The sequence below is a fragment of the Gavialis gangeticus genome, unplaced genomic scaffold (assembly GCF_001723915.1).
Source record: "Gavialis gangeticus isolate Ggan-Ray unplaced genomic scaffold, GavGan_comp1, whole genome shotgun sequence".
Taxonomy (NCBI): domain Eukaryota; kingdom Metazoa; phylum Chordata; order Crocodylia; family Gavialidae; genus Gavialis; species Gavialis gangeticus.
Genome location: NW_017729022.1, coordinates 111104201 through 111132050, shown reverse-complemented (window position 1 = coordinate 111132050; position 27850 = coordinate 111104201). Strand labels below are relative to the sequence as shown.

General features: G+C 43.0%; 2 long non-coding RNA genes across 2 annotated transcripts; one reads left to right on the top strand and one right to left on the bottom strand.

Annotated features, from left to right (window-relative positions):
- Positions 1 to 2133: 2133 nt before the first annotated feature.
- LOC109296544 lies at positions 2134 to 20556 on the top strand. Its single transcript, XR_002096982.1, has 3 exons — positions 2134 to 2258; positions 11932 to 11933; positions 20545 to 20556. It is a non-coding gene; the product is annotated as an uncharacterized LOC109296544 (long non-coding RNA).
- On the bottom strand, positions 11546 to 18965 carry LOC109296545. The gene is made up of 3 exons (XR_002096983.1): positions 18850 to 18965; positions 14615 to 14616; positions 11546 to 11556 (listed from the first exon to the last, which is right to left on the bottom strand). It is a non-coding gene; the product is annotated as an uncharacterized LOC109296545 (long non-coding RNA).
- Positions 20557 to 27850: the final 7294 nt, after the last annotated feature.

The window sequence follows — 27850 nt, the reverse complement described above, 5'->3', positions numbered from 1 at the left end:
TTTGCTTCAGGAACACCCTGTGGAAGACCAGGAACCTGTTCATGTACAGACACACAAACCTCCTAGTTGAGGACCATGTCAGAATGGAAGTGAGCGAGCTTCAGGTGTACTACAGGAAGATGGAAGATGATGTGGGAGGACACATGGAAGAAAAGAGACTAGCATAGACTGTTCAGAAATAAGACCTTCAAAGACTATGAGGAAAAAGACAATGATAGCAATGAAGAAGGGGTGAGTGACTAGGAGAATGATGGGGGAGGAGAAGAGGATGACAAAGATGGTATGGACTAGGGAAGGAAATGGAGAACTTGTGGAGATGAGGTGGGGAGGGAATGGAGGTGACTTTGGATGATTGTAACCATTCAAGGAGATGGCAATGGGAGCACAGGTGTATGGTAACAGATATGATGATGGTGTAACTGTAAATGTGTGTTTTGGACTGTTAAGTGAATCATATTGGTTATGAGATGGGTCCATAGAGGTATGAGGGGAGGAGGGTGTTTGAGTGTGCATGAGTGCAAAAAAAATAGTTTGTACTCTATAAAAGTAGATGCCAAAATGCTGTTTTAAAGTGTGCTTATGGAGTACCTGTGCTAAAACTTACAGCAGTTTCAGAAAAGATAACATGCATTAGTTCTAGATCAACTAAATCTATGTGTACAATATAAAAATTACTATAGTTGTGTGCAATTTCAAGGTCAGCAATCTTTAAATTTTTTCCTCAGAGCAGAATCTGGTGGTAAGGAGGAGGAGGGGAAGGGGGGCTATAGGGGAGAAAAAGTTAGGGGGAGGTAAAGAACAAGGGGGCTACCTGAGTCAGATGGATTTTTTTTCTTTTTGTGGTGTAGCAGTGGGATAGGGTCAAATTCAAGCTAAACCTCCAATAACTAGATCTTATTCTTGGAATAGTACAACAGCTAATTATTGGGTGGTTCCTCCTATTATCAAGGCCATCTTATACTTGAGTAAAAATGGTAGTTATGGTGTGCAGAAGTAAAACTCTAGGGAATTTTACTGCCAAAAACTTCACCTGAGGTCTTTCAGAGGATAGGTGGGAATTTCAAGGCTGTTGATTACTGGTGAAATTTAGGCATCCAAATATCTCTCCTGTGAACCTGGGCCAAAGTATCTGTTGGAGCAGGAAACTGGACAAGTCCTTGCTGTGACATGCATGAAAAACTAGTGATGACAAGGTTCAGAAAGTCTGTTTAACATCAACATGCAAGGAGCTCTCTAGAGTTTCACAGAGTGCAGGTAATTTACTAGTTTTAAAATGTCTCTTGGATGCCATGGTACAATAGAATCAGTGTTTGCATTAGTTTTACTCTTTTGCATCCATCTTAAACAAACAAAAAAAAAAGTTGGAGTGGGGAGAAAATCTTTCTTTGTGTGTAGATATTTGAACAATATTTTGGAAGTTGGGGTTACTCAGCTAAGGTGAACCCAGGAATAAGGATCTCTGGAACTTCCCCTCATGGCACCTGGGTAAAGCAGGGAAGCCTGGTAAGGGCTGGAGAGTGTTCTCATGTGCTCCTGCAGGAATGGCGGCAGTGGCTAAGTGATGGAGGAAGTGAGAGCCTTGTTTTGTGAGTTCCTGCTTGTTCTGCATTGGAGGATGCCTGAGAATGGGCAGTTTAAATGGATGTGATGGGCTAGCTGGTGGTGATTTGGCCCAGGGGTTTTGAAAGGGTAAAAGATGATTGGTGAGGAAAGGGAATTCCAAGCTCTCCAATCAGGCCCCAGAGACACCCTCCATGTCACCTGATTGGCTCCAGGGGTCACCTGGAGGGGGATAAAAGGGACAGCGCAGCTGACTCGGAGGAGACCAGTGAGGGACCACAAGGAAGGAGTTTCAAAGAGCTGGCAAGAGCTGGGCCAGCGGGGCAGGAGCAGTTTCCCCAGAAGAGCCTGAAGGAGTGAGACCTGCAGGCAACAGTTAGACCCTCAGCAGCGTGGCATGTGGCTGGCAGGAGAGGCTTCCTGCTGGGCTCCAGGATCCCTTATGAGAGGTTGCAGCCAGCAGGAGACTCCCCAGCTCCAGCAAGAATCTGAGCAGTGACCTGAGAGGTTCCCAGGTCTGCTTCCAGCTTCTCCAATAAGGGGCCAGGAAGCTTGATGTGAGGCTGGGGCTCCTAAAAGGTCAAGACCCCTAGCAGCTTGAAGTAGCACTAGCCCTAGTGGCTGTGTGGTAGAGTTTCTGCCTATCATGTGGGAGATCCAAGTTTAAGCCCTAGTTGGGGTGACTTGGGGTGGGTGAAGTGATAGGGAGAAATTATTGTTGCAGTGAAAAGGGGTCATTGTGTTTTCCCTCTTTTCCCCCCCACCCTTCCAGGTACCTAGGCCCTATATTCCTTGTTAGTTGGCATTTTGTATTTTGTGCTTTTTATATTTCACCAACCAGTATTGTTCTGCTGTTTGTGTTTTTTATATTTTGTTAACCCTGTCTTTTGTCAACTGGATGAATATGTCTGTGATTGTAAGTGTCTAACCTTTGTTGAATCCTGCCCCTCAGGGAGTTGTAGTGTCCCCTATTTCCCCTGGTTTATACTGGTTATGTTCCCACTACTGCTCCCTCATTAAAAGATATATGCTTAAGTCCCTATTAGTGATCTGGCTCTGCTCCATAGTAGGAGGAGGGTCCTTACACCTCCCACAGTACTTGTGCACCTGCTCTGATCCCTTCAACTGGAGAAGGGGTACATCTTGGAGTCTAATGGTCACTGCCTGGGTTACATGGACATCTGGCATGGGTGGAAAGAGGAGAGGGAGTGGCATAGAGGCATTTTGTGGAACTGCACCACAGAGAGCAAGTTGGGTGCTGCTGAGGTTGTGGAGGGGAGAATCTCCTTAGCTCAGGTGTTTGCAGGAACACCTGGCACAAAATACCCAGACCCCAGGATAGATGACAGGGAGAGGACATCTTGGGACCCTCTCACTGAGTTGGGTGTGGAGAAGGAGGACTTAGTGTTTTGACTGGGACCTGACAGAGCCAGTGAATGGCGATGGCCCCAGAGTGTACCTAACACCAAAGTGAATTAAGTGCGTTTGACTAGCTGATGCAAATAAATCAATTCATTCAATTAATTTCAGTGAGATGGACCTTTTTTTTTTTTGAGTTTCTGTATTTGCTAGTTGTTTGAGTCACCAAACAGGTGGGGACTCGGGCAGATTGGGCCTGGATCTGATTTGACATAATTTTTCCAAGACTTACATTGAAAGCATGCAGCAAGCCAGCCTCATGGGCACACTACACTGTGAAAAAAAGACTGAACACTAGCATAGATTTTATAGACGTTAGGGACCTGATGAGATCATTGAGTCCAGCTCCCTGCCAGGGGCAGGAAAGTCAGCTGGGGTCAGATGACCCCAGCAAGGGGTGCATCTAGGAGTTTCTTGAAATTATCCATAGTAGATGCTTGCACAAATCTGGGGGGAGTCTATTCCAGACTCTGGAGACTCAGATGGTAAAGAAGTTTTTCCTTATGTCCAGTCTAAAACAGTCTTCCAGCAGGTTGTGACCATGTGACCTCGTCTTCCTTTGGGGTGCCCTGGTGAACATACTGTCTCCCAGTTCCTGATGCACACCCCTTATATACTTACAGACTGCCACCAACTCCCCCCTGAGCCTTCTCTTCTCCAGGCTGAACAGTCTCATGCCTCTCAGCCTCTCCTCATAAGGCCTGCTCTCTTGTCCTCTAATCCTGTGCATGGCTGTCCTCTAGACTCTCTCCAGCTTCTCCATGTCCTTTCTAAAGTGTGGAGCCCAGAACTGGATGCAGTACTCCAGCTGCAGCCTCACCAAGACTGAGTAAAGCAGGAGGATGACTTCCCAGGTATTGCTTGAGATGCATCTGTAGATGTAAGCCAGAGTTGTGTTTGCTTTGCTGACTGTGGCATCACATTGGTGGCATATGTTCAGCCTGTGATCAATCATGTCCCCCGAGTCTCTTTTGGTCATGGTACTACTGAGTGTAGCACTGCTGAGTTCATAAGTATCATATGGGTTCTTTCTCCCGAGGTGAAGCACTTTGACATTCAACACAGAGAAATGCATCAGGTTTTGATCTGCCTACCTTGGGAGTCTGTCTAGGTCAGCCTGAATCCCCAGCTTATCCTCTAGCGTGATTGCACTTCCCCATAATTTGGTGTCATCTACGAATTTAGCCAGTCCACTTCTGATACCCAAATCCAGATCATTTATGAATATATTTCATAGTTTCATAGACATTAGGGCTGGAAGGGACCTCGGAAGATGATCGAGTCCAGCCCCCTGCCCAAAGGGCAGGAAGTCTGCTCAGGTCATAGGATCCCAGCAATGAAAGCATCCAATTTGCTCTTGAAGGTGTTCAGTGTAGGTGCTTGAACCACCTCCAATGGCAGACCTTGGGGGCTTGGACAGTAAAGAAATTCTTTCTTATGTCCAGCCTGAAACGGTCTTGTAGTAGTTTATGACCGTTCGACCTTGTCTTTCTTTGGGCACTCTGGTGAACAAACGTTCCCCCAGATCCTGGTGAACACCCCTGATAAACTTATAGGTGGCCATCAGATCACCCCTGAGCCTGCACTTTTCCAGGCTAAAAAGCCACATGGCTCAGCCTGTCATCGTAAAGTCTGTTTTCCTGACCTCTGATCATGCGCATGGCTCTTCTCTGGATGCTCTCAAGCTTCTCCACATCCTTTTTGAATTGTGGAGCCCAAAACTGGGTGCAGTACTCCAGCTGCGGCCTCACCAAGGCCGAGTACAGGGGTAGAATGATGTCCTGGGATTTGCTTCAGAAGCATCTATCGATGCAAGCCAGCATTTTGATTGGTTTACTAGCCACAGCATTGCATTGCAGGCTCATGTTCATCGTGTGGTCAGTGATGACCCCCAAGTCTCTTTCTTCCGTAGTGCTAGCCAGCATAGCACTGCCAAGCCTATAAGGAAGCTGCAGGTTTTTCTTCCCAAGGTGGAGAACCTTGCATTTTTTGGTGTTAAACACCATCAGGTTCTCGTCCTCCCATTTGCTGAGCCTGTCCAGGTCAGCCTGGATCATCTGCCTGTCTTCTGGTGTGGATGCTTTGCCCCAAAGTTTGGTGTCTTCAGCGAACTTGGCCAGTCCGCTCCTGACTCCAATGTCTACATCATTAATGAAGATGTTGAACAATATGGGTCCAAGGACAGAGCCTTGGGGGACCCCACTGCTCACAGGGCACCATGATGAGTGACTTCCATCAATTACTACCCTCTGGGTCTGACCACGGAGCCAATTTTCCAGCCAGTGAGCATGGTATTAAAAAGTACTGGTCCAAGTACTGAACTGTGGGGGGATGCCACTTTTTACCATGCACCGTGTTGACTCAGTAGCATCAACTATTAATATTTGGGTCTGACTACTGAGCCAGTTCCCTAGCTATTGGACCATAAGGTTGTCAAGGCTGTAGTTTGCCAGTTTTACCATGAGGACATCATGGGAGACCAAGTCAAAGGTTTTTTTGAAATCCAAGTATATGGCATCGATCTCTTCTCCCTTGTCCAGGTGATGGTTTGCCTGACCAAACCTCATTTCCTTCTATGACCAGGTAAGTTCTACCTGCAATGAAGCCATGGTGGCTCTCTCTCAGAATGTTGCCTTTCATTAGCCTGTTATTGATGGTACTTTTGATCATTTTCTTCAAGATCTTTTCAGGGATTGAGGGCAAACTAATTTGTCTGTAGTTCTCTGGATCCTTCTTCCTTCCTTTCTTGAAGATAAGCACCACATTGGCCCTTTTCCAATCCTCTGGAACCTCTTTTGAACACCATGAGTTCTCAAATATCATCATCATCATTGGTTGTGCTATGATGTCAGCCAACTCTTTCAGCACTCTTGGGTGCGTTCCATCCAGGCCACCCTCTTTGGGTGCCAATCTCTGCTTGTAGGGAAATGTAGTGCTCCTTCACAGAGAGAGCTACACCCCCACCCTTCTTTACAACATGATTTCTCCTGTAAAAGGTATAATCATCTATACCTGTGTCCAGTCATAGATGGAGTCCCACCAGGTCTCCATTATTCCTGGGAGATCATATTCATTTTTGCTTAGCAGAAAGGCCACTTCCTTCTTTTATTTCTCATCCTCCTGGCATTTGTATACAGACAGCTAAACCTGTGATCAGAAGCCCTGGGCTTCCCTGTGTGCTCAGAAGAGTCCTGTCTTTGGGTTGGGGTCACAGTAAGTTCCCTTGTGTTACCTGACCTCTTGATTCTGTAATTGTCACTTCCTGGGCTTGTGCTGGTGATTTTGTCTACCTGTCCCCCTGTGATCTTAGTTTAAAGCCCTGTCAAGCAGGTCAGCCATAGGAAAGAAGCTTTTCTAGCCAATCAGAGTGAAGTTGAGGCCATCCCTTCCCAACAATCTGCTGCCTGTCTCTGAAGTATGGACTGTAATCGAAGAAGCTCAAGCCTTTGCAATGGCACCAGCACTGCAGTCTTCTGTTCACTTCTTCTATACATCTCTCCCTCCTGTGTCTCTGACCCGTAACCAGGAGGATTGGGGAGAAAACTACCTGTGCCCCCAGGTACCTCTGTGCCTAGACCCCATAGCCCTGTAGACATTCATGACCTGACCAGGATTGCTCCAAGCCATGTCATTTGTGCCCACATGGATGAGGAGCATGGGGTAGTGGTCAGAGGGCCAGAAAAGCTTAGGGATCCCCGTATCCAGGATGTAGTTGAGGCCAACAAGAGGTAAGATGCTGCTGGATCTGGTTCTGGCCAAAGGGGATGATTTAGCGAGTGACCCAAAGATTGAAGGGAAGCTAGGTGACAGTGATCATGAGTTGATCACTTCCTCTATCCATTGCAAAGCTGGCAAATCAGTCAGCAATGCAGAAATCCTCGACTTTAGGAAAGCTGACTTTCACAAGCTCAGGAGGTTGGTAGATGATGTCCTGAGAGATCGTGATCTGACAGGGAGGTGAATCCATAATGAGTGGTCATTCCTTAAGGACACAATCCTAAAAGTGGACTCGATTCCTACAAGGGAGGTCAATTCCGGCCTGTAGGAAAGGTGGCAAAAGGGCTGGGAGGCTCCCTTGACTTGATAGGGAACTCATGGACCTCCTGAATCTGAAAAAAGAAGCTCACAAGGGATGGAAGTTGGGAAATACCACTAAAGAGTATTATGTAGCACTGGCCCGCACCAGTAGGGAGTGGACTAGAAAAGCCAAGGCTGAAACGGAACTCAAACTGGCTATAGGGATTAAAAACAACAAAAAGTTCTTCAGATACATGGGAAGTCAGAACCCCCCCCCCACCACCCCCCAAGGGCAGTATTGGACCCCTGCTGAACCAAATGGGGCAGCTGACAACTGACACCCAGGAAAAACTGAATCTCCTCAATGTTTGCTTTTGCATTGGTTTTTCACCAGCCCAAGCAGATCACCCTGCTGGACAGGATGCGGGATTACCAGGGTAAGGGAGATCGTACACACATAACTGGAGAAGATCTTGTGAGGAAACACCTTGAGAGGCTAGACATCCACAAGTCAGCTTAGTTGGCATGTGGAAGCAGTGTGAGTGGAGGCAGAGCCCCCTGTATTACCCTCATGTGTGATCAGCACAAGCTATAATTAATGACCAGGAACCCTCTCAACAGTATTCAAAATCAAGGCATGGCAGATGATATGAGGGTCAGTCTTCATGAGTGGGGACATGCTGAGCGTCTAACTGTCCAGTTCAAAAGGCACCTCAGGGGTTGGAGTTCCTGTACACTGGCACAGGTCATACTGGCAGCACCACTCACAGGTATGTAACTGAATAATATACTGACCACAAAGGGATAAAAATTCATTTTTTCAAATGCTGATTCCTAGGAATTTCCCTACTTTAGAAAAAGCACTTTGTGAGGGGGAAAAACATATTAATAAGTTTTAAAAATGAACTATAATGTTCTCATTGCCTTTTGGTTGCAGCAGTTTACCAATTTAGAGGTTGGTAGATTAAAGAAGTCTGTATGTATATATTTGGCTAGGGACAGAAGTTGCACACAAACTGCTTTAAATCTTAAGAAACTGGTTTAAACTTGTAACAGAACAGAATCTCAGTGCACAAAAATTAGTTTTAAAATGGCTGAAACTGGTTTAAGGTGCATCTATTTGAATGTAGTATCAGACTTAACTGATTTAGGTCAAACCAGTTTATGAAACTTATGTCCCATACCCCTTCCTGGTTCAAGTTAAATCAGAGTCCCCCAGCATCCCAGCATAATATCTGTGTTTAACTTCCTCTTCCTGCTGCCCCCAAGGTCTCTGGGATTTGCAGTCCAGACCCACAGCAGCAGGACTCTGCAGGGTGCTCATCACTTTCTCTTCCTGCTTCCAAGTGCCTCTCGAATTTTGTAGTCCATGATCACAGCCAGCAGGACTCCGCAGGGTTGTTCCCTTCTGTTCAATATATACTCACTTCAGAGAGAGGACTACTTTTGTTCAGGCTTTTATGAATTCAATGCCACCTATCTTTTTCCCCACCTAGCACCCCCTCCTCAGCCCTGCAGGCACTGCTCTCCTCCCAGGCAGACCCTCCAGCTACCTCTGGGGTGGGGCTTGGCCCCCTTTGCTTGAGCAGGGAAAAGCCTTGGAGCTTTTGGCTTGAGCCACTGAGGGCATGTACCTGCATTTCCTGAATCAAAAGTGAATGTCTCTTTGCTGGCTTGCTGGTTCTCTCTCTGCAGCTTAGTCTAACCTGCAAAGACTGAATTGATTCAACCTCAAGCTTTCTTATCCTCTGTATTTAGTCTTTAAGGTTTTAGTGACTGAATCTGTTGTCATTAAGTAACTGGAATTGATTAGTCTTGCTAGTTACCTACCATTTTCTTACCAAACTTGAAAGCATCTATGATAATCATCAATTCTGTGTCTATATTCTTGCAACACAGTAGTTTCAAGCTATACGTCTTGGGTTGCAGTGCAATGCCAAATTCAAAAGATGTGGAAATTTGCTTAAAATGCTTTGTATAATTGTGAGGAAGAGAGAGAGCCACAGGGAGCAAAGGATCACCAGCCAAAGATAGAATCAGCGGCCCCAGCCCCAAAGAGCCCGGCAGAAATCCTCCTTATCCAGGTGTTGCTGAAAGGGAAGGGTGGGGCATTCAAGCCCCAGTATAAAGAGGAGCCAAGAGCAGGCAGGGGAGGAGAGCGCAAGACCAGAAAGAGGAGAGCTGGGCCAAGCAAAGCTGCAAGAAAGCCTGAGAGCAGCCTGGAAAGCCAGCAGGAGGCCCCTGCAAAGAGGGAGCTTTCCCCAGAAGAAGCCTAGAGAAAGGAGTGGTGAAGTATCAGCACCAGAAACTTACCGTGATCTTGCTGGCAGCCTGCAGAGCATGGCTGGAGGAAATACCATAAAGATCCTAACAGAAGGACACTCCAGAGACAAGGTACTGTGAAGACCCTAAAAGGGTCATATTTTCAAGGGTAGACCTGGTGGAACGGGCGAGGCTGTAGGGAATGGTGGAGCCCTCATGAACATAGAATGGTGGACGACAACCGATGGGAACTACGCACCCAGGTGCAAAATTCTACTCCCATAAACATCAAGTTGTGGCAGGCGAGGACTTGGGTGTGTGTACCTCTGGTTGGGACTCATCACTGACATCAGCCAGCAGGCTGAGGTCCTATGGAAAAAAAAAATATATATAAGGGAAAACAGTAGGCTGGTTATAGACTGACTGAGGCCAAAACCCAGAAAGGGACATGTGAAATAAAGACTCTTGGGGGCTACATCACCAGAGGGGTGACAATAATGCAACAGAGAGTTATAGTGCTAGAGGGGGTGTGGAAAAACCTCAAAGGTTTTTGTTTTTTGTTTTTCCCCTATGCAGAATGAGGTAATAATCTACTTCATTATTTATTTGATGAAATAGTGAGAAAAATTCACGTGACTCACTAGAGAACAACATGATTGCAGATAAAAATGTTTCTACTTGTTTTTTGTTTTGGATCATAACTTGTCAACTTGTCGGACATTAATTCATTAGAAATTACTTCAGGGAGTTTGAAGGCTGTTGCATTGAGTAAGGCCATAACCCTTGTTGATCATCATGGACTCATTTTAAATCTAGATGGTAGAAAAAGCTGCTTAGATTGTCCCATTTGAGAAAGTATTGGAATATTTTCTTCCCAGGAAATATCCTTGCTTGTTTGCAGTGGTTTTTAAAATAGTATTTTACTGATGTATCAAAGCTTGTGTTCCTCTGCCCCTTTACCTGCAAATTATGTTACTTGGCTGTAATGTAGACAAGGGTAGCTTATCTAGTATGAAAACTGAGCATTTTTGCCCCACATAACTCTGCTCTTCCTGAGTGGTAACAATAGCTCCCTCTTTTTCTAAAAACTTTAACACATGATTTGTTTATTTTTTTTTTCTTTTTTTGTGGGGGGGATGAAAGTTGTTATCTATGATAAGTGCATTATAGGGGATCAAGATGATGGACGGATAACACTAAAGGGTCTCTTGTATTTGTATCAAAGGAAATCAAGACAAGCAAGCCTCACTTCTAGGCCACAAGGCTGTAATAGGTGTGTAACTTGGAAAAAGAGGTATGCTTGGAAACTATCACTGCTTGAATGATCCTATTTCTTCTCCCATCCCCCAAAACACCTTTTAAAGGATTTTTTTTAACTCCTTATCCAAAACACCCATTGTCTAACTTATTAGTAAAACTATAGTTGATCCTAATGCAACAATAAGGTATAACACCCTAAGCTGCCACAGGTATAGCAGGGGGACAATGGTGACCAATGTATCTTGCTGCTATGAGGGCTGATTTTAAAATATGCTCAACAAATCCAAGGAAGGCCATACCCTGCACTACAGAGAAAGGCAAAACCCACCCCCACACCTGTACCAGTCTGACCACTGGGTAAAATTCCTTCCTTACCTCAATGGAAGGGCAAGACCCTCTAGCGAGGAACCTCCAGGTTTAAGTCCCAGCAGGAACACTAGCACACCCCAGTCAAAATCCTCAGCCTTGACTATAGCCAACCCCCAATGCTTGTGTGGAAAACAAACTTCCCAACCCCAACACATGTAGCAACAGGAGGCGGGGTGGAGGTGGGGGAGTGGGGGGGAGAAGAGAGAATTGCTTTCCAGCCCGATATGGCAACTGGCAAACCCAAGAATTATGAGGGGAACAAACAATAGTAGGATGTAGGCATAGCTATTCCTACATCATCCCTGATCAATGTTCTCCAGCATAATCTTGAACACAGTACTACAGATGAGGCCTAACCAGTGCCGAGTACAGAGGTGCTATCACCTCCCATGTCTTGCATGTAATGCTTGTATTGATTCAGCCCAAAACTATCTTCAGTTCTTATGTGGCTGTATCGCACAGCACACTCACTGAGTCTGATGCACCAAGACTCCCAGATCCTTCTCCATAGTGCTGCCATCCAGCCAGTTATCGCCCATTTTGTATTTGTGTCCTTGATAATTCTTCCTAAGGTGCAGCACCTTGCATTTGTCAGTACTGAACTTCATCCTGTTAGCTCCACCCCAGCTTTTAGAACCTGTCATGGTCTGTCTGAATTATGCTCCTGTCCTTCAACACATTCTCAGTCCTTTGCAGTTCTGTTTCACCTGCAACTTTCATCAAGAAAGTTCTCAATTCCAGCATCCAATTATTCATAAACATGCTAAACATCACAGGGTCCAGGCGAGACCCCTGTGAGACTCTATTTGAAACCTCCTGCCATTTGCATGTAGATCCTTTTGTAATTACCCTTTATAAAGGCTATGGAGTATCCTGGGATGAAGTTTGTTTGGTCTTGCTGACTTAACTGCATTAAGACTTATCATAAGCTGATTTTTTTCTTTTGCCATCTCATTCCTCAGCTCATCTCCTTCCTTATCCAAACAGTCCTTATTAGGTGTCTGCTGGCAGCTTTAATTTTTTTTGTGGAGACTGGTGAATTAGCTGTTGAATAGTTCTACCTTCATTGCATCTTCTGTTAACAGTTTTCCCTGCTATTAAACAGTGGACGCACAGCTTCCTTGGTCTCTCTGTTCTGGCCACCACGCTTACAGAACCTTTTCTTATTGTTCTTAACTTCTCTTCTCTTGCCAGGTGTACCTCTCTTTCAACCTTTGCCTTCCTAATTTTTGTCCTTGCAGGCTCTTGCTATTTCCTGGTAAGCTTCCTTGGTGACCTGACGATCTATTCATTGCTTGTATGATTTCCTTTTGTGTTTGAGGCAATCTGGAAGTTCCTTGTGCAGCCACATTGGTCTCTTCCCATTCTTCTTGTGCTTCTCCTGTGTCTGAACAGTTTCTTGTTTTGGCTTGCAATACTGTGCCCTTTAGAAGCTTTTAGCCCTTCTGGGCACCTGTATCCTTCAGTCTGTTTTCCCATGGCACTATGCCTATTAACTCCTTGAATCAGTTTAAATTTTCCTTTTTGAAATCTAGCATCTTAGTTCTCATGCTTTACCTGTCTTAGGATCTTGACTGATATCACATAATAATCGCTTCCTCTTAAGTTTCCCCATCACCTTCATAGGACAAGACCCAAGATGGATGATCCCCTATTTGTATCCTTAACGTCCAGGAACAGAAAGTTGTGCTCTACCCAAGTTAGGAACTTGCTGGACATCTTACAATTTAGTTGTATTGGCCTTCTAGCAGATGTCCAGAAAATTCAAGTCTTCCATCAGTACCATCTTGACTTTTTAGATAATTTTGTCACCTTGAAGAGTGCTTCATCTACTTTTTTTTCTTTGTGACTTCCCACCATTTTATCGGTACTGTATATTTTCACCCAAACACATTCTGAATTGCTATCTTCTTTCTCCCTGATGCAGGGAACAAGTGTAATGTGTTTTTTGACATAAGGCAGCACTGCCACCTCTTCTCCCAACCTAGTCCTTCTGAAATAGTGTGGCCTTCTGGCATTGACATTCCAGCCATAAAAGTTGTCACCAGGTCTCTGCAGTACCGATCAGATTATAGTTCTTTTCACAAGCTGTGATTACCAGTTAATCATATTTGTTTCCTAAACTTCTAACACTTGTATACATATGCTGGCCATATTTTGTGTTCTGACCTATTTGTTTCCGTTTTGCACCACTTGTTACTGTCTTTTGGGCCTTTCCAGAGATGAGCTTTTTCTAGGCCTTTCCCCTCTGGATCATGCGCTCTGTTGCTGGAGGGTTTTATTTACCATTCCCCATAGAACCTAGTTTAAAGCTTTCCTAGTAGGCTGGCCAGATGCCACCCAAAGATATTATTAACCTAAGCAACTAAACCAGTGGTGCTCAATGTATATATCTTTTTTTCCCCTTTGGCAGGCCAGATGGACAGTGCCCAGTCCGTCCATGGGCTGGATGTGGCCAGTGGCTCTGATTCACTGCCCGGTGGGGGGGAGTGGTTGGATGGGGCCTTGCCATGTGAAGGAGGCTGTGGATGGGGGTGGGGTGGGGCAGCCCAGCTCTGATCCAGCCCTGCAGAAGGGAAGAGGGTGTGGCCTAGTCCTCATTCAGCCCTGTGGGGAGAAGGGGGCCTGGCCTGGCCCAGATCTAGCTGTGCTGGCAAAGAGGGTGTAGGAATTTAGCATTGGGGGAGGGTGGCCACAGCTCCCCCACCCCTAACTCCTCTGGCCTAATGTAGTGGCTCCATGAACTGGAGGTTGAGCAACCGTGAGCTAAATAATGTGAGGTCCAAAAACATCTAATTTCCATTAGTGTGCTTCTTGCTTCTAGACTGGGAACTCAATATTTCATATATCATCTGTAAGTTAGAAAATGAATAAACTTCAAGGTTCATGTACTTCAGCTGCTGTAAGGAAGTGCAACTACTGTTCCTTTCCTGCCTTTGAACTAGAGCTAGGTGAATAATGGATATTTTAGTTTAGTTTTGTGGCAAGAGGAAAAAAAAATAAGGGTAGGGGAAAGGATTCTTTCATGGATAAACTGAAAGAAGTAATTCAGGCTCCCATGAAATAGAAAATCCAGTTCCATTTTTATGTCAACTCAAATTTCATTTTATTTTAAATGTTTTGTTTTATTTAGCTCTCTTGGGTCATTTCACTTTTAAAAAGTTTTTTATATATAACTTGTTAAAAGAAACTTCACACTTAAAAATGCCTCTGAAACACTTTACCATTTTTAAAACAAGAACATTTATTTAGAACGTTTTAAAGTTTTCTACAGTTTCAAAGCTCCTCCCACACCCACCGCCTTTGCTTTTGCTTAGAATGTTTGCTAAAATTGCGCAGACTGGAAAATAGTTTCAGTCCCCTTCTCCTAAACATTTTGGTGGTAAATTTACTATTTATTTTTAAAGTAGAAATAGAGGCTTGCTTAAAAAATATTTACACTTCTGCTACTTTTTCCTGCTGTAAGAGCTTTCTGACTATTGCAAGCAGTGTGTAACAGTGGTGTAGGGTCTCTACTCATCTTTCAGTGTGTGTGTGTGTGTGTGTGTGTGTGTGTGTGTGTGTGTGTGTGTGTGTGTGTACTTTAAAAAAATGTTGAGGCTATGATGAAACTCTTGTTCCAGACCCTGCTGCTATTTGTAACCTTTCCTAACAACAGCGAAGTGAAATGACCATGGCTGTGTTGCTACTAAGCTGGACCTACTTAGCACTGTAGTTGATGAATAACAGCTGTAACATTGCACCAGTGACTTTAATTGTAAAGTAATTTGAACATAGGTTCTCCACATCTGAGGATCCTTGAGTTATTAGGGGCCATAAGTGTTTGCCTTTATGTTAAAACTGCAAAATCTTCTGGTGTCGTCCTGATGTAGAATGAGGAAAAATTTCAACTGGATACAAGTATTATGTGGTATACTTTGGCCCAAACCTTAGGTTATTTAAGATTATAATTAGCCACAAACCTGACTTTAATTCAAATGGTTCCAACACTTACCCTAAGGTGTGCTAACTGTGGTGCTTTATAATATTAAAGAGCCAACATATAACTTGATTAGGTTCCCATCTTTTACAAGTAGTGGATGGCCAATATATGCTGTTCACTATATATTTTACCAAAGCAATTTGTATTCTGAATTTGTGCTACAATGCAAGGTCATGAAACAATTAAGCAAACTAGATTTCCTAACGGTTATATTTTTTAGTTTTTTGCTGTTTTTTTTTTTTTAAAGGTAGCTGTTAGTCTGTAGAGTAAGGCCATTCTTTTTCTGCAGGTGTGGAGTTATTGATGATCAACGAAACTGGGCTGATTATATGTCAACTAAAGATATGGACTATTATCTTTCATACCCTGTGTACTAAGCATATTTGCCCCCTTGACATAAGATACCAAATGCTACCTTGGATTAATTTTCTAGCACCTGCATCATGCCATGCTATTTCTATGGTCTCCCTAACAACGTCTACCAGGAACTTAAAACAGGTGGTAGGTTCCAAACTCAATGTTGCCAAGTTTTTATATCTGCACAGGCTTTTGTGGTATTTTCAAATATTTCAATATGCAGCTAGTTTGACATCAAAAAGTAGATACAGGAAAAGAGGGGGTGAAGGGAAGGTAAAATATCTTAAGTGTAGAAATGAAACAATTACTTTTTGCCAACACGTTTTTATAATATTATTCCAACCTTGTACTGTGATTTTATGATTAGAAATCAGATCCAATTTTAAGATTACAGTTAATGGTCTCTAGCTGTACAGCCATAAGGAGCTACTGCACTTGCATTCTACTTTATTTTTCATTCATCTTATAGATTTCTATTGTGATCTGACGAACCTGATATACAACCTGGGAAAATCCCCTGAAATAGATGCATGTAACACCATTTTTTTTCCCCAACAACATGTCTGGTACTTACCTGTTCCCCTTGGATTCTCTCTTTTTAAGTGAGAGCATGCATAGCACCATATGCTATGCAGAGCTGCTGTATGACCACTTGCTTGATATGTTTCCCCTGACTCCAGTTCAAAAGGGAATAGAAACATTTCACTGGGCTATTGCTGGCTAGTCTTCAGGAACTCCTAGAAGAGATGTTAAAGGAAAAGTTCAGTTGGTTGATCATGATATCTTGGCCAGTATGAATAACCATAGAGAAGTAGGGCTGGAAGGGACCTCTGTAGATCATCTAGTCCAACCCCCTGCCTGAGAGAGGATAATCCCTATACAAAGCCATTGTCTAACTTCTTAGTAAAACTGCACAGTCAACCCTGATACAACACAAGACCTAACACCTAAATCTGTGGTGGCTAACATCCTGCTGTTGTGAAGGTTCTTAAAAATACACTTGAGATCCCAAGAAAAGGGCCACATCCATTAGAAATCATAGAAAATTAGGGTTGAAAGAGACCTCAGGAGGTCATCTAGTCAACCCCCTGCTCAAAGCAGGATGATCCCCAACCAGATCATCCCAGCCAAAACTTTGACTAGCCAGGTCTTGAAAACCTCCAAGGATGGAGACTCCGCAACCTCTCTGGGTAACCTGTTCTAGTGTTTTACTACCTTCCTAGTGAGAAAATTCTTCTTAACATCTAACTTAAACTTCCTTGCTGCAACTTGAGACTGTTGCTCCTTGTTCTGGCATCTGCCACCACCTGAGAACAGTCTAGCTACATCCTCTTTGAAACCCCCCTTCAGGTAGCTGAAGGCTGCTATTAAGTCCCCTTTCTCTAGACTAAATGAGCCCAGTTCTCTCAGTCTTTTTTCATTAGTCTTGTCCCCCAGCTCTTTCACCATATTTATCACCCTCCACTGAATTCTCTCTAATTTCTCCACATCTTTTCTGTAGTGGCAGCACCAAAACTGAACACAGTAATCCAGATGTGCCTTTACCAGTGCCGAATAAAAGAGAATAATCACTTCCCTTGACCTACTGGCAACACACCTACCAATGCAGTCCAGTATGCTGTTAGCCTTCTTGGCAACAAGGGCACACTGCTGGCTCATATTCAGCTTACTGTCCACTGTAATCCCCAAGCCCTTTTCTGCAGAGCTGCTGCCCATCCAGTCAGCCCCCAGCCTGTAGAATGGTGCATGGAATTATTTCATCTTAAGTGCAAGACTTCAGACTTGTCCTTGTTGAACCTTCATGAGATTTCTTTTGGCCCAGTCCTCCAGTTTGTCTAGGTCGCTTTGAATCCTAGCCCTGCCCTCCAGTGTATCTACTACTCCCCCCAGCTTGATGTCATCAGGTCATTGAAGAAGGCATTGAAGAAAGCCAACCCCTGGAGCACTCCACTTGATACTAGCTGCCAACTAGACATCAAGCCCATACTTCCTTAACTTGCCTGTGAGACTGTCGTGTGAGACCTATATCAAAAGCCTTGCTAAAATCAAGGTACATGACATTTCACTGGTCTCCCTGCACGCACAAAGCCAATCACCTAGTCAGAGAAAGCAATCAGGTTAGTCAAGCATGACTTGCCCCTGGTGGATCCATACTGACTATTCCTAATTGCCTTTTTCTTCTCCGAGTGCTTAGAAATAGATTCCTTGAGGATCTGCTCTATGATTTTTCCAGGGACAGGTGAGGCTGACTGGTCTGTAGTTCCCTGGATCCTCCTTTTCACTTTCCTAAATATGGGTACTATGTTTGCCCTTTTCCAATCATTCAGGACCTCTCCTGATCACCATTTTTCAAAGATGATGGTCAGTGGTTTTGCAATCACATCAGCCAGCTCCCTCGGCACCCTCAGGTGCATCCCATCCTGCCCTATGGTTTGTACACATCCAGCTTTTCTAAATGGTCCCTAATTTGTTCTTTCACCACTGTTGGCTGCTCAGCTCCTCCCCAAACTGTGCTGTCTGGTGCAGTAGTTTGGGAGCTGACTGCCTATGAAGACTGAGGCACAAAAGGCATTGAGCACTTCAACTTTTTCTGCATCATATAAGGTTGCCTCCCCCATTTAGTCACAGACCCACACTTTCCATGATCATCCTCTTGCTACTGACACACTTGTAGAAACCCTTCTTGTTACCCTTCACATCTCTTGCTAGCTGCAACTCCATCTGTGCTTTGGCCTTCCTGACTTCATCTCTGCATGCTCGAGCAATGCTATTACATTCTTCCCTTGCTGCAGAGACCAGCAAAAACTGCCACAGTCTATCCCAGTCTGATCCATGGGGTAAAATTCTTTCCAGACCCCAAGTATGGCAAATGGTTGGAACCTGAGCAGAGGGAAGATCCTTTAGCCAGAAACCTCCAGCATTGGAATGCTCCAGTCAAAATCCCCAGCCTTGGCTGCAGCCAATACCCAGTGCTTCTGAAGCAAGCTTAAAAAAACCTAACACACAGCAGCAAAATATGTGGGAGGGGAATGGGGGAAAGTAGAATTCCCTCTCAGCCCCATAAAGCAACCAGCAGAGCCCAGAAGCATGGGAAATACCTACAGTAGAACATAAGCATATATCCCTAGATCACTCCTGACCAGTGGCTATCCAACCTCTTCTTGAACATCTCCAGTGATGGAGAGTCTTCCCTAGGCAGCCTATTCCACTGCCTCACTGTTCTAACAGGGAAGACGCTTTTCCTGATATCCAGTATAAACCTAGTTTGCTGCAACTTCAAGCCATTAGTCCATGTCCTATTCTCTGCAGCAAGACAGAAAAGGCGTTCTCCCTTTTTTTTATGGCAGCCCTTTCAGTATTTGAAGACTGCTATCCTGTCCCTTTTTTAATGCACCTTTTCTGCAAGCTGATCATGCTTAGCACCTTCAGCCTTTCCTTGTATGACTTGCTTTCCCAGCCCTTGATTGTATTTAATGCCCACCTCTGGACCCTCTTTAATTTTTCCGCATCCTTTTTAAAATGTGGAGCCCAAAACTTATGCAATACTCCAGATGAGGCCTAACCATTTCTAAGTAGAGAGGCACAGTCGACTTCTGTTTCTTGCACCTAACATTTCTTATTACTGCATCCCAAAACTGCATTTGCCTTTAGTGCAGCTGCATTACACTGCAGACTTGTACTGAGTCTGTGATCTACCAAGACTTGCAGATCTTTCTTCATAGTGCTGCCATCTAGCCAGGTGTCACCCATTGATTTGTCTTCCTGAGGTGTAGCACCCACAGAACGGTTTCATGTATAGTTAAGATTGAATTTTACAAACAAAATAACTTGATACTGCTGTCATTCTTTGAGCCAGGATTATTACAGTTTACACATAGATATGTACCAAAACATTTCTCAGGGCTTGGGAGTACCATGCTCCATTCTGGTTTAAAAAAGAAGAGATATAAAAGAAAGATGGGAAGGGTCCAAGTTCGCATGAACCCTCTTTTTCTGATCATGTGAAGTTGGATCTGGAGAACAACTGTACAGTATATGCCTGTTTTTAGTTGTTTTGGGGGGATGGGGAAAGTTCTTTAAAATACTGACTGTTGTGCTAAGCAACTTCCTAACAGATAAATTCATGGAAGTATAGAGATGTAAAGCTGGAAGAGACCTCCAAAGGTCATCTAATCCTATATCCTGCCTGAGGCAGGATCATTCCTATCCAAACCTATGCCTCACTACCTTTTTAAAGTTTGTTTATAAGTGACTGTCATAGTTATTGTCCCTAGAACATTCAGGTCCTTGAAAGTATGTGAAAGTGTCATTGCATGGAACTTTAAAATATCAAGTTCCAGAGTTAGTGAAGATGAGAGCATGGAGCCAGTTCATTTGCTGATCTAAATAAAATATTCTCCTCCTGTTAGCAGATTCTTGAGAAATGACTTGTATACACATTAACAAATAGAGATGGATTTTATTTTGATTTTTGCCAGAATGGTTTTCCACTCAGAAAATGTAGTTGAACTCAAATGTTTGTTTCTAATGACTCTGCCTTGAAGAACCATGGGTGTGTGATGTGTGGGTAAAATGTATGCATTTTACTTTATTTGTAGCAATTGAAAAACATAATTGCATGACTGCTCAAGGGCTTTTACTAGATATTAGTATTCTGTAAATTGTACTAGCTCATTCTTATGTCAACCCTTAATTGGTATAGAAAGCATTAATATAGGGTTCAGTCCAGTCTGAATCTGAGACATATGGTACTGGGTTGTGTGCATTCTGGTTCTGTGAGCATGTGCCTTTTGTAAACCATTAAATTATTGCCAACTTTAAATTATGATGTAGAGGAGTTTTACATGTTACACTGGCTAATTTCACCTGGACTAGATCCTCTGCTAGGCAGTTATCTAGTGTCAAAGGACACAGGATGAAAACAGTGGCTGAATAGGACGACCCAATGTAAATGTAAACTAATTTGAGGGACTCTTACACTGTTTGGAATCCTTTACCCATGATTGTCATAAGTTCCATTGGCCACCTCCTATTTTTCAGGAAAAATAGCTATTCAGCTATTTTTGGCTAGCTGTTCAGCACTGGGGAGGCTATATCTGGACCACTGTGTCCAATTTTGGGCCCCCCACTACAGAAAGGACATGGACAAATTGGAGAGCCCAGTACAGGGCAACAAAAATGGTTAGATGGCTGGGAAGCATGACTGGGAAGAGGCTGAAGGAACTGAGCTTATTTAGTCTGGAGAAGAGAAGACCAAAGGGAGATTTTAATAACAGCCTTCAACTACCTAGACTGTTCTCAATGGTGGCAGATGACAGAACAAGAAGCAATGGTTTCAAGTTGCAGTAAGGGAAGGTTAAATTAGATGTTAGGAAAAACTTTCTTACTAGGAGGCTAGTAAAGCACTGGAACAAGCTATCCAGAGAGGTTGTGGAGTCTCCATCCTTAGAGGTTTTAAAGGCCTGGGCAGAAAAAGCCTTGGCTGGTATGATACTGTATAGATTGTTGGGGATGGTCCTGCTTTGATCAGGGAGCTGGACGTGAAGTCCCTTTAACCCTAATTTGCTATGATTCTAAGCTTTCACCTCTAGTAGTATCAATTTTACAATTTCACACCTACAAGCCAGTTCTCACAAAAGAAAGCTCACAGTTGTAGGTTATGGTTGTCTTTTCTTTTCTTTTATATGATTGGTCTTCAAATGTGAGCCTCTTTAGCCATGGCCCAAAGGGCCCAAGATCAGCTAGCATTAGAAATTATTTCTGTGTCCACTGAGAATCATTTTGTGTGTGTTGTCCTAATGTTTGGTGAACTTCGAGTAGAAAAATACATTGCCTTTATGTTGTCACAAAATATTTCATGGTGAGACAAAGTGACAGTGAATAGGTGTCTATCTTTTGTTACACCGCAATGTAGCTATGACAAAAGGTAGTAATTTAATTGAGCTGCTTTACAGCAAGAAAATAAAGGCAGCCCAGAGCTTCCCACATTCTCTTGTAGCCATGGGTAAGTGCTCCCTGGGCTTGAGAGGCTTAGTCCTGCACACCATAGGAATTCTTACACAGGATCAGGCCCTTCAAGCCCAGGGAATACCTGCCCAGCTTTCCCTGCTTTTGATACATGCCCACTGACTGATTGGTGGCTCCAGGTCACCAAGTGGCTTCCAGCTGAAGTCTCCCAGCTTTCCCTGTTTCTAGAAAGAAGTTCATGCGCTTTGCAGGAACTTTGGGGATTGTTGGGGGCACATCTCTGCAAGCAGGGAACATGTTGTCCATTGCTATGCAAGATCAACAGGTGGGGATAATAGGCAGTATGTGTTCTCCCCTGATGAAGCAAATCAACCATGCCAGGATGTATCAAAGATAGATCCTGTTCTGCTTCATTGGGTGATATCTATTTCTGGCCCCACTGAGAGAAGAGATGAGAGACTGTAGCTGAATTTTCTTAGCAAGGTATTGGTGACAGAAATATTTATGACGTTTAAAGCTTTTAAAGAACTTTGCAGAACAAAATTTCTTCGTCTCCCTTCCTTCTTCTGTGTGGCAAATTTATTTCAACAAAAATTGCATGAGGCCTTGATTTTTGTCAGCAATTGAACTAAAATGCTATCTATGGCTGAGAGAATTGAATATGCTAGTGTGTGCTGCTCTGCTGGAACACAAATCACAGTTCTGTCCCCTTCCCTTTTTAATATTCTAAATCTAGTTGGAGACGAGACGATCCTAATTTTTTTCCCCATTTTGTTTTTAAAAAGAAGCCTTGCAATGTTGTTAAGAAGGACGTTTGTAAGATGTTTGAACAGTCAGCGCAGCATATGATCATGGGATAATATGATTAATGTATGTATGCTAGTAATTAGACCATGCAAGAAGCTGGGATTTGAGGTGGCTGGGGGATTTTTATTTATTTATTTTTTAAAGATGTAAGCTCTTTCAATTTCAGTTGAATTATAATTTTTAGTGTCCAGCTTCTGATTAATATTGCATTCTTCCTGTAATTTCCCAAAATACAACATGCTTTGCATAACTGTTAGCAGTACCACCTGCTGAGTAGAGTAAACTGGAAAATGACCTTGGCAATCATACAGAAAAGACAAATTGGCAGAGAATATTTTGGGGACTGAGAAACCTTCTGGGGCATGGCAAAGGTTAGGAGAGCATATTGTTCTCCTCACATAAGGCAAAAGAGGTTTAGTTTATTGTTGTCCTGAAAAAATGATGCTCTTGTCAAGATTAAACCTGTTAACACTGTAGGTGTTTTTGATTTTATCCAAAGCCCAATTTCTTCTTGTATTAAGACATTCTTACATTATGTTTTCTAAACTAACAGTAATTCAGATATTTGTAGTTCTTATGTACTTTGTTATGCCTTTAAAGACACAAGCGGTAACAAATTAAGGTACCCATTTGAGAAGAAATGAAGAATGCAATGTATATATGTGATACAGCTAAGAGTTGTTAATGCCATTGAAATGCTTCATTTGTATATTTGCTGATATTTTTTTTCCCCCTGACTTTTTAAGTAATGCTGCCAGCTGAACTCTCAATCCCTCTCTCCCCGGAGATAGGTTAGTTTTACCTAAGAGTACTGGCTAACTCAAAGTGGAGCTTCAAAGCATTTAATTGATTTGTTCTGTAATACACAGAGGATGGGAAAGGAGGAAGAGCTTGGCAGATGATTATACCCAGGGCTGTCTCCTTTTTGTGAATGGCTTTGGCACCTTGTTGGGAGTTTAGACGGGATTCTTGATGTGAAATGAGAGGAACGGAATGAGAAGGAATCTTGAGTCATGGGACATGTTTCTGCGGTACTTAACTGTAAGGAACTTGCATTCTCTGAAATATGTAGAACCATCTGTATAATTCCTCCCTGTGTTTCTTGGGGGTCATAGAGGTGTTATAAACCGTTATGAGAACGTGCCCCATGAGCACTTTGGCTAAGGCCTAAGGGTTCTTATGCAAACTGCTGTTCCTGTTTGTGCTACTGCTAGCTGACAAGGCATTGTATTCATTGAAGCCCTTTTTTGGCTGACTCACAAATATTTAATCACAAAATATTCTCTTCCAATTTCTCTCCCACTTTAAAATGTTGGTTCTCTAAACATTTTTGGTAGATGTCTTGTTGGGTGACTTTACTTTTCCTGCTTGATTGACAGTTATAGAAACAATTCTCTGTACTGTTCTAATATCAATATATTTAGCCATAAACAACTTCCATTACTTAAAGGATTGTTTTCCATGTAAATAATTACTGAAGATACCTCTAATGGAATATTTTATCCCAGTAGAATGAATAAGCCAATATTTTAAAGTTTCCCATTGCTGTTAAAATAATAGGAAACATTATATATAAAAAACTATTACTAACTATGGAAATTGTTTGGATGAAATAGTTACGAATGTGAATTTTAAAGAATGATTTAACTGCACCCAGTATTTCTCTATTTTGTTTTTTGGATTAAAAAGTTGATCTTTCATTGCTTACTTATTGTCTTAACATCCCTTTTGATCTCAATGGGAATTTCAGATGTTGAAAGAATAATGAATTCACTTAAGTGGAAAAATGGTCTGAAGTTGTATGATAGAAAAGCATTTTTGATCAGTATAAAGGGGTGTGTTGGGGGGAAGAGGAGAATAGTACAGGACTGGATTTAGATCAACCCTATAGCATTATCTTGGCACATTGTTAAGCATTTTGTTTCTTGTTACAGATTTCTACTGGTGCTGATTTGTTTGATTTTTAGTGTGCTGTCTACTATAGAACATTATTCAGAATTTGCCACTGGGACCCTTTTCTGGATGGTAAGTGAATTATTTTATTTAAAAAATGTACTGATGACATCATTGAGGTTGTTTGTTTGTTTTGTCTTCTGTAAACTGAAAGCCAGGGTCAAAGAAGGGAAATGAATAAATCTGACTAACAAGATGTGCCACCAGTATAGCACACACTAGTTCATTTCATTTGTGGAAAACTAATAGAATGTATAAACTTACTTTGCTATTCAATGAATCTACTCAAAATCTCCTAGGTCAGAGGTTCTCAAACTGTGGTCTGTGCACCACCACTGGTCCATGAGCTCCATTCAGGTGGTCCACAGAAAGGTTGTGGAACAATTGAGAATATCTGTACTTGTAAGGTAAGACAACTGATATTAAAATGAGTTGTGTGCTTTGATTTGTAGAACAAAAAAAGTTTAAGTGGTCAGCTGAGACCCTCAGCAATTTTCAAGTGGTCTGCAAAAAAAAAGTTTGAGAACCACGGTCCTAGGTTTATAAAGGAGTGTATTTATTTATTTTACTTTTCCTCCTGAAGGTCAGGAGGAGCTGTGATGATCCTCTCTTGACTTGCTTGATATAAGATGCAAAGTCTCACTGAATAATTCCTACACTGAATTCCTAATGTTTGGCTGAGTTAAAGCATATCAGTGAATACAATACTGAATGGAGAAGCAGGACTTTTTTAGTGATATCTTTTATTAGATCCACTGTATAGTTGGAAGACATGTAAAATGAGATTTCAAGCACAAAGCGCCCTTCTTTAGGTTCTTTAGGTAGAATGGAGTATCCTAACTCCAGGAAAACAGTTTTGTGTGTGTGGTGTTAAACCTGAGTGCAAATTGGCAGTGGATTATTTTATCTTATTTTAAAGCCATGCTTACTTGCATCTTGAGCTTTTCTTAAGAAGCATTTTTTATTACAACAAGAAATAAATTAAATAAATAAATAAAGTCATACTTGCTTCTTATCAGCCAAGTCCTTGCTTTCACTTCTGAGATTGCTACTGGGTATTAGATGACTAGTGCTTGCTGTGAGGGGAATATCTGTCTACTTGGAATTGAACTGAAGTTGCTAACTCATCTCTCAGTGTCCATTTAACAACCATCATCAGATGGTAACAAAGTTCATTTTCTATTAGGGTGACCATAAATCCTAGATTAGCTGGGACAGTTCTGGATTTTGGAGGCTGGTCCTGGCTGGCCAGTGAAAATTAAAATGAGTGTCCCAGGCATAGGCCATGGGGCAGGGAAGTGGAGTGGCAGGAACTATGAAATAGGAAGACCTATCAGGCAGCAGAATTGCCCTAATAGGTGAACTTGGTTGGTGGAATGACCATTAAAAAGAGGATTGTTAACACCTTTGAAGAAAACAATGGGTTATTAATGGGCCATTGACTCCTTAGCTGCCTGAATAGTAATACCAGTAGCGCCTCTGCCTACAGAATCAAGGTAGGGGAGAGGCAGTGTCCCAGATTTCACATTGTCCCATATGGTCATCCTATTTTTTACCAACCTTGGTCTAGATTTTAATGGCCAAGAGTTTCTGTAACCTGTTACCAGTTCATATGGCATGCAATCCACTTTAGGGCTCTAAAATCAAAGGTGACTAGCATGTACACAATTGCCCACCCAAACCAATTTGCAAGGTTTTTTTTTTAATAGTTTTATTTTGAAGTGATGGGAAGTACCATGGCAAAAAGTGGGTGTAAGGATTCAAGAAAAGGTCCTTTTTCACATGCCCTAAATAAAAGTAACAATAAAAATGAAGTGGGACTATTAATGAAAAGGTTTTTACTCCAGTAGTGTGCACTGCACTACAATAGGACTGTGCAAATAGGCACCTATTTGATCCAGCTTTGGATCTGGCTGCTTTGGATGCCAGGGATCTGATCTGGAGCTCCAGACCGGGTTCACACTTCGATTTGGCTGAAGCAGCTCCAAAGATCCAGCCATAGGGTATAATGGGGAATCAATGAAATATCTATTACTTCATTGTTTTTTTTCTTATGTGGATGAAACAGGGGTGGTAGCCTCTTCTGAGAGCATGAAACCTGCCAAACTTCAAGAAGATTGGTGCAGGAGTTTGGGGGAAACTGCACCCCAAATTCTTGAAAGCAAAACTCATGTCACATGTATGTGTTAAGCCACAATGGGGTGAAAACTGCGGGGGTGGTAGCACCTGGTGAGGCCACAAAGCCTGCCAAGTTTCAAGAAATTAGGTGCAGGGGTTTTGGGGGAACTGCACCTCAAGCTGCTTACAGGCAAAAATTGTGACATAGATGACCCTATGTGTGTTAAGGTGCAGTGGACTGAAAACTGCAGGGGTGGTGGCCTGTGCTCAGGCCACAAAGCCTGCCAAGTTTCAAGGATATAAGTGCAGGGGTTTGGGGGGAACTGCACCTCAAGCTGTGGACAAGCAAAACTCGTGACATGGGTGCTTGTGCAACTGACTGTCTCTGTCTTGGGGCACTTGATTGTCTGTATTGATTTATTTCCTCTCCTTAGTCTGTGATTTTGTAGGTGTTGCTCGTTAGCTCATTAACACCTAACAGCTAGGGGTGCAGGGCTCCAGAACCCAGAAGCCCTGCACCTATCTCCTTGACAGCTGGCAGGCGTCATGGCCTCAGCAGGGGCTAGCAGGCCTGCAGCTTTCACCCTGATGTACCTTAACACAGTGTCAGCCACATCACAAGTCTTGCTTATCTGCATCTTGAGGTGCAGTTCCCCCAAAATCCCTGCACTTATCTCCTTGAAACTTGGCAGGTTTTGTGGCCTCACCAGGTGCTACTACCCCTGCAATTTTCACCCCACTGTGGTGTAACACATACATGTGACCTGAGTTTTGCTTTCAAGAATTTGGGGTGCAGTTCCCCCCCAAACCCCTGCACTGACCTTCTTGATACTTGGCGGGCTTCATGCTCGCAGCAGAGGCTACCACCCCTTCACGTTTCATCCAAATCAGACAGAAAACAATGAATCTATAGATATTTCATTGATTCCCCATTGTACCCTATGGCCAGATCTCTGAGGCAGCTCCAAAGCAGTTCGGAGCTTCAGAAAGCCTAATGAAGCCAGCACTTCGATCTGGACATGCTGCTTCGGATGCCAAAGTATCCAAAGCTTCCCTGGGTCTGAAGGCTTGCACAGCCCTACACTACAATAATACCTAGCTCAAAACATACAGAATGTAGCAACTCAAATCTTTTTTGAGGAAAATGGTATTGCATATCACAACAGTTGAATTTTGATTTAAGTTTGTTTCAGTGGCTGTTTCCCAATGTGGTGTATTTTTGGAATAAAAGCTTAGGTACTCATTTAATTCATGGTAGCCTAAATTGCATTAGTATATGTAGCCTCTGCATTTGATAGACTAAAAACATCATTAGGATTCCTGGGTTATTTTTAAGTATGTGACTAATAATATCTTAAGCATTTCACTAATCAACTAGTGAATATTGCTTGGTCTTGCTCAGTGTCAAAGAAAAAGCATTTTCTATCAGTCCAATGCAAACTTCTTATGCTCCTATAATAGTAAGCTACGTTGAGTCGCATCTTAAAGCAGTGATACAGACCTCCCACCCAAAGTCGAGAGCTTGACAAGGAGTTTGCCTGGGAACTGGCTGAGGCTGCATGTTCCAGGACCATGGTTGTCATGGGTGACTTCAATTACCCGGACATCTCATGGGAGGATCACTCAGCAAAATCCAAGCGGTCGCAAAGCTTCCTATCGTGCGTGGATGACCTCTGCCTGGCTCAAGAAGTCTACGGGCCAATGAGAGGTGAAGTGCTGCTCGACTTGGTACTGGCTACCGGGGATGACCTAACCGGTGACCTAGTGATTGATGGGAAG